Source organism: Corvus brachyrhynchos, unplaced genomic scaffold (genome assembly GCF_000691975.1).
Source record: "Corvus brachyrhynchos isolate BGI_N302 unplaced genomic scaffold, ASM69197v1 scaffold1, whole genome shotgun sequence".
In the NCBI taxonomy this organism is placed as follows: Eukaryota; Metazoa; Chordata; class Aves; order Passeriformes; family Corvidae; genus Corvus; species Corvus brachyrhynchos.
Genome location: NW_008237222.1, coordinates 1,723,809 through 1,738,814, shown reverse-complemented (window position 1 = coordinate 1,738,814; position 15,006 = coordinate 1,723,809). Strand labels below are relative to the sequence as shown.

General features: G+C 37.6%; 1 long non-coding RNA gene across 1 annotated transcript in view; it reads left to right on the top strand.

The window, feature by feature from the left end:
* Window positions 1–4,236, top strand: part of LOC108445385 — a 31,635-nt gene extending 27,399 nt beyond the window's left edge. The window contains exons 3-4 of the long non-coding RNA XR_001860207.1: window positions 1,829–1,933; window positions 2,663–4,236. This is a non-coding gene — a long non-coding RNA (uncharacterized LOC108445385). The remainder of the gene's footprint in view (window positions 1–1,828; window positions 1,934–2,662) is intronic.
* Window positions 4,237–15,006: the final 10,770 nt, after the last annotated feature.

Here is a 15,006-nt window from a genome sequence, read left to right as displayed (position 1 = left end):
GTGCTAGGAAGTATTAGGAAAGGGACTGAGTATGAAAAGGAAAACATAATTGTACTACCATATATGTTGTTTAAGTGCCCATAGATTCAACATTTAATTAATTTCTGACCGTGTTAACCTAAAATGGGATATAGTAAAAAAGACAAAGTGCATTGAAAGGAGAGAAGGCTGATTAAGGAAACAAATTGTTTCTATATTAAGTATATACAAATAGATTAAGATTATACAATACAGAAAAGACACAAACAAGGAGGGAATTACAGACATCTAAAGCAGCATTATTTGCCTGGGGAAGGCATGTTTATATGCAATGACTATTCACTGCTTCCCTAAATACAGGAAGCAATGGAAAACAAATTCAGTCATATAGCAGGCTCAAACAGAGCAACGTTTTGGTTTTTTCCTACATTAAAAAAGTATTAATTTGTGCAACTTGTTGCTAAAGTATTTGACAATGCCAAAAATTTGCATGAATTTAAAAACTCATTAAGCAGACTCAAAGAAGAACAATCCATGAAAGACTAATAAACATAAGTTAAAACCTGGTACTCAGGAAGATCTTGAACTTCAGATCAGAGGAAGCTGTTAGTTTGCACTAAGAAAGCAGGTTTTTAATAAATTTTCCTGTGTTTCTATACTGTTCTGTAAAGGAACTACTCTTGCATTTCCCTTGATCAATCCTGAAAGCAAGAAACAGGACTACATGTAAATTTTTTCTACCAACAAAATTAACTATTTTCTGGAGTTCAAAAAATCGAAACAAACATCCAAAATGTAGTGAAACTAAATATTTTGATTGTCAGAAAAATGTTGGCCAGGCTGCAGTGAATTAAGGTTAAAAAGAAACAGTAAAAAGGCAAACTACCTATTTACAAAACAGAAAATCTCATTTTCCTCCCACACTTATTCATATCTACTTGCAGTCTTTACAGGTAAGAACATACTGCTGGTAAGGATACTTAAACATATAATTACATAAAAAATATAGCAGGTAAAGTAGTAAAACAGGCAGAATCAGGTAATACAAAAGTTAGGCTTATTTTATATTGGACTATATTTAAAATTTTATTATGAGTTTTGGACCAGCTCCATTGAAAATATTAGAGAATCCCTTACTATTGTTTTTGTGATGTTTTACAGTAGGATTGTTATTCTTCTTGCCTTAGTTTGCTTAACTTTCACCATCCAGTCATCTAAAAGAACAATTTAAAATATGTATATTTTAATAGAACAAAGTGAGTGAATTTTTATTATGCTCTTCTCTGCAAAGAAATGATCTTTTCTGCTCATGCTTTGTAGCTAATTATATAATCTCCTTCAAATTCTTAGTAAGCATAAGCCAGCCTTTTCTAGTGATTGATACAGAACTACCCTGATCTATTAAACTGGGGCACACTTAGTCCTAATTATCATACCAAAAGTAATTGAATAAGAAAAAAAATTAAAGCACAAATCTTCAGAATGTGAGGAACAAAGCCGACTTTATTGCCTCTAAAGATGGTGTTCTAATTGTGCAAATTTGATTGCATATTACATCTGGAAAGTCCCAGTTATTATAGATCATATTTTACTAATATTACCACTTTTGTTTCAAAAAAATCTGGATGTTACACAGGTGTGACCACCCACCCTTAAGGGGAAGCAATTTTGTTAAACTGTCTGAAGCTAAATCAGCTGCAGTTGTAAAAAGTAGACAAGCTTTTACACAGAAACTGGTGCCTTTTTTTACTTAAAAACAAGCCTTTTCCTTTCTGTCTCAGAAAGCTGGACTATCATTCATTTCAATGACAAATCTTTCCTCTTCCTACGAAATCTTGATTTTTCCTAGACTTAAGCAATCATGTCTATGATCATGCTACTGAAATAAGGAGATCCTGAAAGACCAGCAGACTGAGAGATGACTGAGAAGTTGGAGCCATGGCTATTTGTCTAGGTAAGATATCCTTCTGTTAATAGTATGGAGAAGCAGTGATGATCTAGCACAGTCAGAACTGGATCTGCTTGCTCTGAGCAGCTGGGAGAGCAAAGGTGAAGTGTCAGCTATTTAGTGTAATTCCATGTGTTATAAAAATCCAGTGTCATGGGAGTGCTGCATTGCCTTGGCTTGTCAGACTGGTCCTTCTGTGGTACAGATTATGTCTGAGTCTGTCTGAGTTGGCTCGGTGTTTGAGATAAGGAAAGACTTTGAATCTTGTTAAAATCCCTTAAGAAACCAGACACCTGAACTGCAAACAGATGACATAAGCAGCAGCAGTCAATAATTTGGAAGTTTATCTCTCACTTGTACAATTCAGTGGGTGTTTAAACATTGATTTTCTCAAAATTAGAATCAGGCTCCCAGGTTCTAAATTAATTTTTAACTAATGTAGAGAAGGAAATGCTTCATTAAATTGCTGCTACTGTATTACTTGTCACAACACCAACACCACCTTCTGCTGTTGCAGAGGCCTCAGTTCAGCAGCCTCTCATTCTCCTAACTGCTTGAAATCAATAACACTATATTCAGTCCTCCAGAAAACAGTGAAAAGGCTGTTAGCCTAAACCTCATATAGGGCTAAAAGAAATGGAATCTTATGTGATCATTATTTACATTTAAGCGTAAAATAAGGGTTGAAAAATAGTCTTTTAATGCTGAAGTGTTAAAGATTTGTTGTTTACCTAGGACTTTGTGTCAGGAATTTCCATTGTTTCATGGACTCTCTGTGGACTCCAAGGCATATAAAATATTCTGACCTGCAGCCTGAGGTCAAAGCACGAACCTCTTCCTGAAGTTTTCAACTTTGCATGGAGCTGCTAGACTAGAATCTATTAATGTGATGTTCAGTTTACCCTCATTTTCCTTTCATTAAGGGAAATGGGGACATGTGGTAAATTTACCAGTCAGCTGTGCTTGATATTACTGGATCAGGTGAGGCAGTCACAAGTTTCATGAAGTGCCCTCAATGCAAGAGCAATTAGAACCTGATAATCTTTTATTGTTCTTGTCACTTGCAGGGTTTTTTAAATATAATATGACAGAAACAAGTGCAGTGGGATGATTTTTATTATACCAAGATGATCTAGCATTGCTGTCAAGTTAAGTTATAGTTTTAAGAGGAAATCACCAAATTGTACATTTATGGTTCTGCTATGGTAAATCACACCATCATAATTCAGATAGAAACTCTATAATAATAATACTATCACCTCTATTTTTTCTATTAATTCTTCTATTTATCAATGAGCAGAGAAATAACAGCCAATGTATATCCAGTACACATAAGTGAGTTTGTATGTAGCTGCTACATATTCCTTTTAAAAGTAAAGCAGCATCTGTACAATCTGTTGCATGTTCCTATAGCTATAAATGGGCATGTGAAAGCAAACACAGTTGCATATCAACAGGTTAGGCCATCAGACTACTTTGACCCTTTGAGGTCAATGAAAATAATGTTAAGGATTTCAGTGAGCTTTACGCTTACATTCTGGGTATTTGTACTTATTCACCACAGATGTGTATTTTGACTGCAATAGCAAATAAAAGTATTTACAGCTAAGGGTATCATCCTTAAGGCATGACTATATTGCTTTCACTTACTAACCAAAACTTGCTTGGTTTCATTCAGGAGGCTTTTACACAACTTCACTCTCATTGCAGTAAAATAAAAACAAAAATTTACTTAATTTTTTTTTTTGCCTCCTTACTTAATTTCAAAAAAGAATTTGGTGGGTCATGAATGGCTTCAATTAAGTAAAAATATGTTTAATTTGTGTAAGTGAATAATTTGAAACAATCAGGTTTAGAAATTTAAATTAACATAATGAACAGAAGAAAATGCCTCTTCTAATCATGATGTTGTTTTAGGTTGAATACATTTCATTGTTGACATTTGAATTTGTTACTGGTTGAAATTTAAATCATAACAGCGAAGGCATATTTGTTTCAGGTTTAAATTTCTCTTTGCTTAATATAGCTGTCAAGTCAGAAAAATTCAGATAAGACAAATGACGTTTTTAAATAAAGAAATATTTTATAAGGTGGTTAAATTTTGTTTGTCTTAGCTTCAAAAAGGAATGGGTTATTTCAAATTTGCAAATTCATGAGCAACCAATTTTGTATCTGATTTGCTTCATTTGTAAAGGCAAGCTGAAGAAAACTATTTCTTGCTGATGTTCACAATAAACATACCCCCTGGTTTCCCAAACCATTGGAGATAATGGGTTGTAAAATCTATATTAAAGTACCTGATGAAGAAAGAGCTTTTCTTCTAGTTGTCTGTTTCACCTGATAACCTTTCTAAATGATCTGACAACAAGAAGGCTTAAATGCAAATTCTGTGTCTATTCAGAAGGATTCTCTTGACAGAGCTAAGAAATAGTACAGGTCAAAAAAAACTTGAGGGGATCATATTCAGTTGAAATGAATGATTCTTCCAAAACAGCATTTCTTATCTGGGGTGCAATTTGCAAAATTTCATTTGGAGAGGGAAAAAAGTCACTACAACGTTAAAAAATCTAATTTCACCATTTTCATAACAATTAAGTTTTGCTTTTGATTTTACTACTTGCATTTTCTATTTCTATTGTGGTTTTTTCCCCTACTCTGTAAATTACAGCACTTTAAAAAGTTTAACCAGGCACAGGAATTTTCCCTCTCTTATGTCACCCCTGTTGACATAAAACTTGTCTTCCTGGAGGGTTTGGAGTCTGAAAGATTTGTTATACGTTGAAAATTTTTCCCAAAATGGAACTTCCAGCTCTAAGAGTTGATTTGCTAAAAGTTCTTTACTGTTTGATTCAGATTTCATGTAAAAGAGTGATAATCTTGCAAGAGGTTGTCTCAAAGTGTCCAGTGCTGGGTGCACCTGCAGTAGAGGTGAGCAGACCAATGGAGGAGGTCATAGATATACATCTCAGGCAATTCAGGACAGACCTGGCTGTCCACAATTAAAAGCTTACACTCCCATAGTGATGACCTGGTTCTGTGGGTTATTTTTAAAGTAAAACCTGCCCACCTCAGTGTAAGGAAAGTGAGGTTGGACCAGATGATGCCACCGTGGTCCCTTCCAACCTTACCCTGTCTGTGATTCAGTGAAAGGAACGAACCCATTTTCCATCCAGGAGGATTATCAGGGCTGGAGGTGAGATATGGCAGGTACACGCCACTGGGACCCAGGTGTGGATGACATTTCTGATGTGCTCCTGACCACAGAGTCTCTGTCTTGGCTAATTATTATGTAGTGATTGCTGAGCTGGGGGACACTGAGTGGTTCCATACCCCATGACTGCCTTTTAGTGTGCTGCTGTGAGGGCTCTGGCTCCCTGAATGCTCTCAGCAGGGAGCCTGTGCACCCATTTTTTAAAGTTACCTCAATCCTTTATAGATTCAGGCCTTTGGTAAAAATAAAACTGCAGCTGAATCAGAGGACATTTAGGGCAGGACTATCAAAAATGGAGTTATTTAACAAAGATAATATCCTGTTCAGATGTCACAGTGCACTATTTTGTAGTGAAACTGTTCCATTTTAATTACTTGGCAAATCTGAAAAAAAAAAAAAAATTACTGGCTGGATTTTCAAAGTTTTCTGTACTTGTACTTTCCATTAACTTCACTGCTTATATACTATTGTTTATGTTATGTATTCTCCATTGCTATTAAATTTATATTTTTCACACAGTCTCTTTGGGGTTTTTTGTTTTGTTTGATATTCCACAGAGATATATAATTCCTTTAAGGAAAGAGTATATTTTACATTACTTCACATGGCTCATTGTTTTGACTGTTGCTGTGTATTTCTGACAACACATTCAGGCTTTTTTGAAAGTTTTGATGTAACTGACTGCCAGCATCTGAAGGAGCACTTCAGGACTAATGCTTGAAATGTATATACCTTTTCCAGGCCAGTTGAGTAATGAAAACATATTTAATTATTTCCAGCCTCTCAAACGGTGAACAGTGTAATTAACTATGATGTGTATTTCCAGGCTAATTAGAGCAAACTGTAGTACCAAACTAATTGGACACAAAAGTACCTCTGTAGAGCAATAAAACAAGTTTATCACTTGTATTTGTCATAAAAGTAACATGAAAGTGGTATGAATACAGTATGCATAAAAAATGTAGGAAAACTGTTAAAATAATCTTCAAGGCAAGATGAATTTCTGTCAGTTCCTTTCAGAATCAAGTGTGTCTTTGCCTTATTTGATTCAAGTGTCCTTCCTTTGAAGTGTAGCTGCCCACCAGCATGCTGGACCTCATGTCACACAACTCCCTATACCATCTTCTTAGGAAGGAAAATCTTTCCATATAGAATCCATACTTGGATTCTCATGAATCCACTGACACATACTCTCAAGATTTTATGACATCTGGTATTTTTCCTAAAAACTTATGGAGTCATACTAAATTTTATGAATTGCAGCTTTCTTAGGAGTGGAAAAACTTCTACAGGATATGTCTGAGAATTCTGTCTTGTCCTAAAAGGTAAAAAAAAACCTAGGAAAAGAAAAAAAAATCACCCAAACCAACAAAACAAAAGTACATCAATAACATTATAGTGATTCTCTGAAGGATTTGAAGCTAGTTTCACCATACTGGCAAGGTTTGCATCCAGATCCTGAATTTTGGCTGTCTGAGAACAGAAAAAAGTATACTCAAGCCTATTGCATCGTTGTCTTAATAAGTGTATCTAGCCTTCCTTGGATTCTTTCCATCCTTTGGGGAAAGGGAATGGAAAGGGAGTAGAGAAGGGAAGGGAAGGGAAGGGAAGGGAAGAGAAGGGAAGAGAAGGGAAGAGAAGGGAAGAGAAGAGAAGAGAAGAGAAGAGAAGAGAAGAGAAGAGAAGAGAAGAGAAGAGAAGAGAAGAGAAGAGAAGAGAAGAGCTCTCCCCACAAAATAGAAGTGTTTCTATCTTGTTACTTTTTCTTCATTGCTCTTTCCCCATTTTTGTAATCTCATTATAAACAGATAATTTTGTGTAAATAAAGATAATGAAGTACTATATTTACATTTCCTTCAAACTGCAGCCTAAATCTTTCTGTCTGATTCTGTGAAATATTTTGGGGGTTGACTTCTGAGTCATAGTGCACAGCAGAGTCAGGAAAAATTCAGACGGGTTTAATTTTTACAGGCCTGTTAGTCTCACTTCGGTGCCTGGTAAGTTATGGAGAAGATTATTCTGGGGGATATTGAAAAACGCCTGAAGGACAACACAGTCATCAGCCAGCATGGCTTCATGAGGGGAAAGTCCTGCATATCAAACCTGATTTTCTTTTATGACAAGGTAACCAACCTAGTTGATCAAGAGAAGCCAGTTGATGCAATCTTGAATTTCAGCAAAGCTTTTGATACTGTCTCTCATGAAATCCTTCTGGAAAAAATGTCCAGCCTTCAGCTGCATAAAAACATCCTGTGAAGGGTGAGCGAGTGGTTCATGGGTCAGGCGCAAAGGGTTACATTGAATGGGTGTTGCTGCCATCCAGGCACTAGTGGGGTTCTGCAGGCCTCCATCTTAGGCCCAGCTCTCTTCAACATGTTCATTAACAAATTGAATGCAAGACTTGAAGGAATACTAAGCAACTTTGTAGATGATACAAAATTAGGAGGAGCTGCTGACTCCCTTAAAGAGAGGCCCTGCGAGGAGACGTCAACAAATCAGAGGGCTGGGCAATCACCAACTGTATGAAGCTTAACTAAGACAAGTGACAGATTCTGCACCTGGAATGGGGAGCCCTGGATGTACGACAGACTGGGGAGGGAGAGGCTGGAGAGTAGCACCGCAGAAAGGGACCTGGGGGTCCTGGTCAATGGCAAGTTGAACATGAGGGAGCTGTGCCCTGGCAGCCAGGAGGGCCGAGCGTGTCCTGGGGTTCATCAGGCACAGCATCGCCGGCTGGGCAAGGGAGGGGATTGTCCTGCTCTGCTCTGCACTCGAGTGGCCTCACCTGTGTGCAGTCCTGTGTGCACTTTAGGGCATCATAATATAAGAAAAACATTAAACAATTAGAGAGCATTCAGAGGAGGACCATGAGGATGATGAAGGGTCTGGAGGGGAAGCCATGTGAGGAGTGGCTGAGGTCACTTGGTCTGTTCAGCCTGGACAAGAGGAGACTGAGGGGAGACCTCAACTGCAGTTACAACTTCCTGTGAGGGGAAGAGGAGGGGCAGACACTGATCTCTTCTCTGTGGTGCCCAGTGACAGGACTGAGGGAACGGCCTGAACTTGTGTCAGGAGAGGTTTAGTTTGGATATTAGGAAAGGTTTATCACCCAAATGGTGGTTGGGCACCTGAACAGGCTCCCCAGGGAAGTGGTCACAGCACCAAGCCTGACAGAGCTTAAGAAGCATTTGGACAATGTTCTCAGGCACATGGTGTGATTCTTTGGACTGTCCGTTACAGGAGTTGGACTTCACTGATCCTCGTGAGTCCCTTCCCAGCTCAGAATATTCAGAGATTCTGTGATTTTGTAATGCCAGAGCATAACTGGTTTTAACTGTGGAAATGAGAAAGTGGCAGAAATTTTCTTGTTATTCAAAGAATGACTACAACAGAAGCAAGTGAGTTCCTTCACTGGGTATGTCAAAATCCTCAAAATAAAGATGGCAAACATAATTTTGCCTTTTTCTGCTTCAGTACCAACCAAGAAACTAGTTGTGAAGAGGTGGAAGGTGGCAGGCACCTCTGCTATCTCTCCCTGGCAATCAAACTCTCTTACAGATCCATTGCCAGGGATCTGGCATAATTTGGTTGTTTTTCATGAAGAGAAGAACAGATCCCTCCTTTAAAAGGCATAATCATTGTATTTATTTCTGTGATTTCAAACATGGGTCGCAGCGAGTATTTCTCATCTGATCTGGGCTATTAATGGAGTGTTAGAAGGGGAAAACACATCAAAACCAAAACACATCTGAAACTTCTTTTAAATGTTAACACTTAAGATAATATTTGTGATCTTTACTGTATTATATTGGGGAAGTGTCTCATGTTCTACTTGTTCTTCCAAGAATCCCATGTGGTCACATCTGTAACAATGATGGTGCTGGGAAAAATTAGCAATGGCCTGAACTGTAGTGGGGTCTGCTTATGCCTAAAAAATGGAAGCTCTACAGTCCATAACTACAGTTAAACTGTAACCTGAGACTGCTCATACCCAGTCAGACATGAAATGAGACTGTAAGCTCCTGAACCCTTGACAACAATGCCATTCCCATTGATGTTATCACCAGTTAAACTATACTCACTGGGAATTAATTGTCAAAAAAATTCAAGTAGAGAAAAAGCTGCTGTGCATGCAGTTGTTCACTGTAAATAGAGAGAGATTAAGAAATATTTTCCCCACACATGCCATTGAATCTGCACTTGTATAGACTAAATATAAAATGCTTTGACATTTTCAGACTTTTACTTAAAAGGGTTCACAGCTAACTAAAGGAGACAATTCTGCTAGCTTTGATATACAGCTGTTCAAATAATTTAGGCATTAGGGAGATGACCTGCAGGACTATTTTCATTTGAGCTTTTGTTTTTTAAAGGACTGTGTTTTTCATTTAATTTGCCTAAGAGCTGTAGACCTTGTGTCCTCAGCAGAGAGAAGATGAACAATACAAAAAGCTTAAGAGGAAACAGACACAGAAATTAGGTTTTTGGGTTTGTTTGTTGTTGTTTGTTTGTTGTTTCTTTTCCAAATCCTTCTCTTCCCACTTGCAGTAAGAGGCAGCAACATCATCTTACTGCGGCAGGGCCCAGAGCATGCTAATAGCCTTTATCAGCCCTGACCTGACTCCTCTGAGGCATCCAGCCCTGAAATGGTCTCATTTAAGCTCAGGTTTGTGAATTTAATCATTTCCTGATGTGAACTCATTAGTGCTGTTAGACCCCTTGTTTAGGCGTGCTGTGTTGTCTCTAGCCCTCTCTCTGTCCCCAGTGTTTTTTGTCACTGACTGAGCTTTCTCCTTGTCATGCTGGTGGTTCATGTTGCCAGCACTGGGTCTGCCTGATGTGTTAGGCTCCTGTTCCCCTTGGCACCCAGCTGCTGAGAGGACAGTGGTCCTTGCTGTTCCCAGAGGTGCAGTGCATATGTGTCACTTGATCCCCATGCAGTCCTCTGGAAGACAAGGACAATCCCGGTGCCTTTGCTGTTATGCTCTGGAAAAAGTCTTCCTTTGGATCATTGTTTAGTGCATACTTTTGTCTTGAGCAGGAAAGGAAGAATGATTTTTCTTAAATAATTAAGCATTACGTGATAACTTACAATGCAGTGATCTAATTCTCAAGACATGTGGAAAAATTTCAATAACTCCAGTTTTTCTGATTGCTCTGTAGAATGGTTTGTACCTTTTGGAGGTAACTAATTTGGAGGTAACTAATAACCTGGAGTAATTGAGCTGTGCTCTTGGCCATTTCTCATAAAAGAAGCAAGAAACAGATGATTAAGAGGCATGTTCCATGTATGCCAGTCAGGGGAAATATAGTTTTGCTGGAGGTGCAGGACAGATTGACTTTAATCCAATTTCTGCCTTCACAGCAGTGAAAAGGGTGTAGAGTGAATATGTATGTCTTGGAACAGGCTAACCTTGCTTGTGTCAGCCCTGTTGTGTCTTAATCTCTACTAATACTGAAAGAGAATTTGAGGCAATCACCAGAATACATTGCATCTTAGTGCAGATAAAGCTCGGAGATGGATTTAAGCCCTTTGCATTTTTCTGCGGTAGCATGAAAAAGAGATTCATTTATCCACTTGATGCACTTGGTTGAAGTGAAATATACTGTACTAGTCGAATACAGCTGAGGAAAATATTTGAGGTTTACTTATTAGCATAGGTTTATAACCACTAACAGATGCCAGTCTTCATTTTGCAAAGGCTATTCTGCATGTGAAAGAAAGAATAGCTCAGGTTTTCATAGTTCACAGTGAACCACATGTTCAGACCGGACTTAGACCTAAGGAAATAGTCTTTTTCTCTGGGTTGCCAGCTGATGTTCAATCTCTGCTATCAATGTTTACAAGGAACAATTTTTTGTACATTGTCCACATCCCCCGTCTGGGTTTTGACTAGGTCTATGAAACAAATAAGATTAGCAGGGGGAAACGGCTCAAAACATAATTTCTTTCTGTATAAAGGCTCAGCTACACTTCCCTTCTTAGGTAAAGTAAGAGATTTATTTGTGAAGGACCCTTAATATGAACACATACATGTAATATATATACAATGCATTTCAAGCATTTTTCGCAGTTTCTTGATCTTTAGTGAGTTATTATTGGTGTGCACACATGGCTGAATGCAAGACTAGTTAATATCAACTTTGATTCTTATTCATCCCTCACCTTCCCATTTATATTGTGCATCATGCTCTCCTTTATTCATCTGTGCTTAGATTTTATTCTTCCCTCTTTAGAAAATGTTGTTTCCAAAACAAGATGAAATAAACTGATATTACCACTTATTTTGAACAATGGCACTGCATTATATGAGAAATTTCTGATAAAAAACTATTAGGTGAGCACATAACCAGTAGAAAATGCTGCGTGAAATGTAAGGAGAACATCTAAGTGTTGACCAGTTTCCAGAAAATTTACACTTCTGGTATGTTTTTTTCTGAGTTTCAAGAAGTGTATAGAAGAACACATACTTGATTTGATGAGCTAAAAATGTGTATACAATGAAATTATCTGGAAATATCTGTAATGGACTTTTGCTACCAAGGCCACCTTCACTAACAGAGGCTTATCAGGTGCTAGTATGTATTGATTAATGACAGGATTAAAAGGGACACCAGGCAGTATGACATACACACCAACAGACACTTTTCCATCCTGTGCAAAGGTAAAAATTGAACTAAAATGCTGAAAGTGATAACTCTAAGAGTGATAAAAGTCATTATTGCTGTGCCTCTTCTTTGCATGGCAATTGTCTTGAGTTTTAAAACGTTGGACAAACAGATTTCTTGTGCAATGTCCTGGAGAGATAGACACCAGGACCAAGCTTCTCAACAGCCAAGACTCTAATTTGGGGAGGGACATAGGAGAAAAAGTAGATTAGGTACCTTATCTAGTCAATAAGAAAAACAGAGAGAAGGCTTTTGTTTGATTCTGCTCCTCTGCATTTTTCTCCTTATTTCTAGGCTCAACACTTTTCCATGTTTATTCAATCTTTTCCCTTGAAATGGTGCTTTGGGTGTGGGATAGAGATGAACTTCTTTACGTTTATTGACTGTTATGGAGAGATAGTCTGACTGGAACTCTGAAATGATAGACTGAAATTCAAGCTCTTGCCAGTCTATGGATATCCAGATGAGCATTTTCCAATATCCTAAGAGAACAAACTGATTAGAAAAGTGGTAGATTGTATCTTTCTGCTTTCAAATCAAGTGCATGTTTTACTGAAATGATATAGATCACATAGGCTCACCGTCAATGATAGGTAATTAAAATCCTTAGATTATAGCATGCAGACAATCTAATTCTGACCTCTGGCCTTAAAATCAGTTGTCAAGAGTCTTTGCCTTGTACGTGAACCCTGATCTTTACTAGAGTTTTCAATAGACTATGATTTCACTTTCATTGGTTTTTTCTCTCTCTGTGTACATTGTATTGATAATTGCTTTAAATTGTTTTCCTGATTGTGGAATTTATCATTTCACAGAACGGATAGAACTGTTCTTGAGATTTATCATTGCACTTGGAGTCCTTTTCATATATTGATAACTTGTCTGGCATAACTGTGATGGAAGGTGATAGTTTTTCTGATCTTTTCTTTCTTTTAAGTCCTGTTCATGGATGAAATTTTTTTCTTATATTACAGTAATACCTGCAAGATAATAAATATCCTTGAGCTTACTCGTTATTAATTAATGTCTTACCAGACAACTTATTGTTTTTGTATTTATATAGCATTAGCATGTTTTTTTCGCTCCACTTCATTACAGATCATATTTCTATAAATGCTGGATGGCTGCCTAGTTTTATTTTTCTGTATGTACAGCAATAACAGAAAGATCTGTGTATGTCTTTACAGATGGAAATGGTCAGATCATATGAAATCAATTGTGAAGACCATATTGGAAATCTAAGCAAGATGATTTTTCTAGCAATGGCAATATTTTGCTTACAAGCAATGAGCTTCAACTTCACTCTTAGTAAAGTGCATTTGACTGTTTGGAAGGACTTCAAGAACTGTAAAGGCATTCGTAACTATCAGCTGAATTTCAGGTGAAGACTTGAGGTCTGACAATAGGCTGGAGAAAAGGCTGCAGCAGGCAGCACATTATTGATTATGGGAATATTATGTACTACAGTATACCTCACATACTTTTTGTTTATACTTACAGTTTACTACTAAGTACAGTTGGGGAGACCACAGACAAAAAAGCAGGCCAGAAGAAAATGGCACTTAAGGTCTCTGTATCTTCTTTCTTTTCTCCCACCTGTTATGCCCTACAATCAGAATGTAGTAAGGCATTTCTCTAGCAAAAAAGGATGTCTTAAAAAAACCCCAAAACACCCAACCAAAACTGTGTAAAATTTCTGTGATCCTTTCTATGTATTTATATCTCCAAGATTTCACTTTCATATAAAATCTCAAGTTAGCTGTCCTCCCACTCTGCTGGGGAGTGAAGTGTGTCAAGTGAAGCATCTCCAAGCCCCAGAAGAAAATGCTATCTTGGTAAGCTTCTCTGCAAGATATCCTCCTGATAGGATAGCTCCCTTTCATCCCCTCACTCAGTCTGCAGCAGTTTTCCCACCCAGTCTGCCCCTTTTCATGTTTTATTTTCTCAAGACTTTCCCATTTTCATCCTTAACCTATGAGCACTTTTTCCAGATGTGTGGCAAACACTGCCTTTTTAGAACACAGTTTTGAAAACAAAAACATTCCAGGGGCTAATTTATCTCAGAACATTGATGTCTTTGTGTGAGTAGATACCAGATGAGTTCAGAAGCTTGGGGGAGGCCTCTCCTTTCAGCCTTCCTGGTAATATGAGTCAAAGCTCTATGTACTCAGCATGAAGAGGAAACCTGCTTCCTCTAGCACCGGATGGGGCAGAAAAATATCTGCAGCTGAGCTGATACAAGTCCTTATGGTGGTTTAGTTGTTTATTTTGAGATTTTGCTATTTCATGATTTGGTAGAGTCATTCTGTAATTATTACAAGGTGTGTAATGCTTTTAATTCCTCTTAGCAAAATGCTTGAAGCTGATTTCAGTGACAGATTACAAATTTGAAAACAGAAATGGGTCCTTTGATTTGACCTGTCTTCTCTGATGAGGAGATATGAACCCTATAAATAAAGTAGTACCTATTGAGGCTGCTAGAGACCATGGCCCATGTTTATGGAGGTACAAGGCTTTTTAATAAGCTACTGTTTTATCTACTCTACAGTGAAGGAGGCTGGGAAGATTAAGGCACTAAGAGGAATGTATGAGCTATATCTAGACACTAGCATGAAGTGTGTCTGAGAAAGTGAGTACCAAAACACCAGTAAGATGAGACCAGAGATGCCTTGGGATGAAAGCTACTAATAAAAACACTTGTGTTTTGGGAATTTCTCCTGAAAATATGAACGTGCTAGAGAAAGTGTAGTCTTCAAATTAAATTAATGAATCCTAAATTATTGACTGTTTTGCTATGTGTGGAGCTGCTTTTTAAGGCATTTTAGTTAATTTTGATTTGAGGCTCTTGACTTCCCCTGAAAGCTAATCTAAGGCCCTGTTTCACTAAAACAGCTCAAATATTTTCAGATTATTTCTTAGAACTTTATGGACAGAGCCTGAAATAGTTCTTGTCTGTATTAACACACATCCAGGAAATATCTAATGGCTCAAACCAAGACCAGTGCAGCTGCTGTAGAGGAGATGTTCATAATCTTAAACATCTTGGAAAGATACATGCTGTAATAATGGATCATGACAGCTAAAAACAAGGTCCTTTCCGGTCTTTTTCATTACTCAGACTTAGCACTACTTGAATAATGTCAAGAATTATTTGTGAGTAATTTAGTTCAAAACTGACACAAATACTTACTGAATACAC